Source organism: Phascolarctos cinereus, unplaced genomic scaffold (genome assembly GCF_003287225.1).
Source record: "Phascolarctos cinereus isolate Bilbo 61053 unplaced genomic scaffold, phaCin_HiC Scaffold_726;HRSCAF=1367, whole genome shotgun sequence".
Lineage (NCBI taxonomy): Eukaryota > Metazoa > Chordata > Mammalia > Diprotodontia > Phascolarctidae > Phascolarctos > Phascolarctos cinereus.
This window is the reverse complement of record NW_027556098.1, coordinates 337,066,486-337,070,445: the sequence shown is the minus strand read 5'-3', so window position 1 is coordinate 337,070,445 and position 3,960 is coordinate 337,066,486. Positions and strand designations below refer to the sequence as shown.

General features: G+C 40.7%; 1 long non-coding RNA gene across 1 annotated transcript; it reads left to right on the top strand.

The window, feature by feature from the left end:
* On the top strand, positions 1–3,226 carry LOC110213361 (uncharacterized). The gene is made up of 3 exons (XR_002325973.2): positions 1–162; positions 2,147–2,227; positions 2,940–3,226. It is a non-coding gene; the product is annotated as an uncharacterized LOC110213361 (long non-coding RNA).
* The last annotated feature ends 734 nt before the right edge of the window (positions 3,227–3,960 follow it).

The following is a 3,960-nucleotide window of genomic DNA, read 5'->3' as shown; positions in this document are numbered from 1 at the left end:
TTTTCTCCTTTGGAGTCATCTAGGTCTGGTGGCAAGATATAAATCAGGACAACTAGAGATGGCCCCAGTGGGATGCAATAGAAGATGTTGGCCTTTTTAAGCTAATGTTTTCCCCACGTCTCAGTTTGTCTGAGGAGACACCCATTCGATGACTAAGGTTAGGTAAGAAATGAGCCAAGGAATGGCATACCCTCTTTTACCTAATTAAGAAAAAAAGAATCAGTCTTGGGAGGGGAAGACCCTCAGATGTCTGGCCAAAAGAAAAACAATTACTATTTACATTCACTCTGAGCCATCAGGGCCCAAATAATGACCACCAAATTGGGCTTGAGCTGGGAGCTATTGTTGGCCAATCAATGAGAGCCAGAGTGAATGGGGTTTACTGCTAGAAATCTACCTGTAAACCTCAAGATATCTTGCTAGGTTTCAGCCATCAAAATTTACATTCCTTTGGGCAGAGCACCCAAAGGTAAAGGTAGACAGACGGAGAAGAAGGAGAGAAGGGAAGCAAAGCAATGGGGAAGGGGAAGAGGAAGGGGAAACAGAAAGGGAAAGGGAAGGGGAGGGGAAGGAAGGAAGGAAGGAAGGAAGAAGGAAGGAAGGAAGGAAGGAAGGAAGGAAGGAAGGAAGGAAGGAAGGAAGGAAGGAAGGAAGGAAGGAAGGAAGGAAGAGCTGTGTCACCCAACTGAAACTGCCCCAGTGGGGCAGCTCTGACTACTCACAGGTTGTTGCTTGTCCTTCATTCTCAAGAAGGATCATGAAATCAGGAAGGTGATGTCATGACTTGCAAGTGAATTGGATTTAAGTGAGGGAGAGCTGTGCAAAGTCACCAGCCTCACTTTCTCCTGAAAAGCCATCTAGGTCCAGTGGCAAGACATAGATCAGAATGACTGGAGGTTGTCCCTGAAAAAGAATGTAGGAAGTGGGGTCTGATGAGAAATCTCTTTACAGTTTGTGATGCTGTCAAACACACACACTAAAAACTTCAACCAGGTTGTGCAACGTTTTAAGATTAAGGGATTTGTGGTCTGTTTGTACAGTATCAATGAACCATCTTCCTTTTCTGAGTCAATTTCTTTTTCTGTCTTTGAAACCTCTTTTAATCTGTCCTATTTCTGATCCTGAATTTCCACTTTGACTCCCACTGGGCTTTGTTTGTGTATTAGGTCACAGAGAAGGCTTCATTTCTCAGCTTGGGGTAGGCTACACATGGATCAAGATGTGAGCCTGTCCACTAGAAGAGAACCTTTTCAAAATCACTTTTTAAGCCATATGTTTAACACTCACAGCCATCAAAAAATAGTATATATATATACTCGGATTTTTCTATTTATTGCTATGGATTAGTAACTGATATTGTCTATTTTTGTTAAGTAGGGAAACTTCCTGTACCACGTTTGGTTTCTCAGGCCTCAAGTTAGCTTTCTTCTCCCAAGGAACTACTGCCTCCAATTGCTTTTTGTGTCAGTTTGTCCTTAATGATCACCACTGTGATCCAGCTGAGGCTAGCCTTGCCCCTATAGACCTGTGACTTCCAGCATTGTTACCCTCACGGTATTGTGACTCAGGCAAATAAGCTGAGACCTTAGTATTAGGTATACCCTTGAGCTGGGGTTGTATCAAGCAGATGAATATCATTTGAATTAAATGCCTGGGAATGGTATCTGTTATTAAATAAACTTTTCCTGGCATGGATTCAGCTGCTGAGTAATGACTTCTCTTTCTGATAAGCAGGTGCCCAGCAATGTACTCATTTGAAGATTCTTATTTTGAATTTGGAAGTTTTATCTCTAAACAGGAAAAATTCCAGACTATGTAAGCATCTGACAGCTTTCCCCCAAATCTGGTAGAGGTATAACTACTTTTTTTTTCTCTTGTGTCTTTGCAAGACATTTACCTCAGTTAAAGGCCAGAGTGAAAATCAGAGCTCTTTAATTGGCCCAGTGCTAGTAAGTTCAGGAGCTTGTCCTGCCTGCCTTTAGAATATCAAAGGAAATGAATATGGGAGTACTCTCCCAATCTGACCCAGGTTGAATCCCACATCCAGACCATCCTGTACTCTACAAGTTCACTTGGTACCAATTTATGACCCCAGTCATATTACAGTGTCAGCTCATTAACTCTCTCCACATTCTTTTTGATGCAGAGTGCTGGCATCTGGCCCGTTTTTTCAAATGTGGGATCATCAGTCAATCAATAAGCTGTGTGGCACAGCACTGCACATATGGTATGGACTTAATAAATGTTTGTAAAATTGACTAGGATTAAATGATTGCAACAGGATCACTCACTCAACAACAAACCTATGCCCATTGGAGATGGATGAATCATTTGTCATTGAGGTGTTAGGGGTGGGGGTGGGGTTGCCTGTCAAGCTGTCCAGACTTTCTATTATCAATAGGGTACAAATGCTGAAGTAAAGTCTACAGCTGCTCATGTTCCCATCAAACTGCATCCACAGGGTCACCCTATGCAAGTCTCTTCATGAAACTTTTAATTGTCCTCTGACAGGTGAAGGTAAACATGCCAGGCTCTGGACAACATTGTAGTCTGGGAAATTTATTTTTGGAGCCCTCACTGCCCTCAACACTCTCAATTTTTCCTTCCTAGTGGGGGTCCTTCCTTCATGCTTCAGATATACAAAGCTCTCTTGCTCCCTCCCAACTGGCAAAATGTGAAAAGATCTAATATGAGTCATTTACTCTTTAGCATGAATGAGTTTTATTGGTTACTTTTCCCAGGATATTTGCATTTCAAGCTTTCTATCTCTAATTATAGTATTAAAGATTTGTTGCTTATTAAATTATTTCTCACACAATTGGGCAGGTAAGAAAAACACATACCAGATTTGTAGTATTAAGGAGGAGAGGGGGTACCAGCACCCAGTCAAGTGTTTCCCCTCAATCCCACAGTTTAGTGATTGTGCTTTTACTCTCTAGGCAGCCCCTTCAAAGGCTTATGGCCTATGTCAACATGCTTCTTACATCTAAAATATCAAGATCAGGAGCCAGAAACCACTGGACATTCTGCTAAAGGACTACTCAGATTTGAGGGAAGGACAAGAAAGGAAAAGAGGAGAGCATGAGGACAAGAATCAGTAGCTTCTGGGCGAAGGTTGTTGGAGGATAGAGAACACCAGTTATTGGGAGAAATATCTAGAAACTTTGTCCTTGTTTGTATGTCTATGTGTATATAGGTATACGCATCCATGTGATGATGTATTAAATTGCACAAAAGATTGTGACATTTAAAAAAGTTTAAGAGACATAGTTCCTGGGTAATTTACTCATTGTATTAATAAGGCCAGCAGGTTATTAATATAAGGATGGTCATTTGGCCATCTCTCTCAGACCACCATCATGGTGGTGGACTCACAGTTTATATACCCTTCAAAACAGTAGGTGGTCCATCAAACAGCAGTCAAATCTAATTGGTTAACATGAGGGAAGTAGGCTATATTAAAATGAATTGCTGAATATCTCTTGGCTAGGGAAAGTATCTCTATACCAGATCATCCATAGCTTTTAGTCTTATCAATTCAAAGAATGTACCATCCAAACCTGAGCAGAACACAATGGGCTTCTCCTTCTTAGATTAAATTCCTTGTGAGGTTGGGTGGGGTCTGACCAAGATTGAGGAGAGTTAATGTTATCAGCAATGTCCTCCCGAAGAAGAACTGAACTTTTAAAGGACTTTAGAAGAGGAAAGTTCTGAATCTCCTCCCAAATTATTGGTTATTAATAATCATTTCTCACAATATCAAGAGAAAATGTTGATGACATATAATTATAGCTATTAGAGAACTAACAAAGTGAGAAGATAAAAACTATAAAAACGTGATATAGTTGCATCACAGTAACATTAACTTCAGGCAATTAGTGAAGGGAACGGTAAATAGTTCTTAACATTCCCTTCACTTAAATCCTACTCTAGTTCTGGGGGTTAATCCTACTGTCTCAA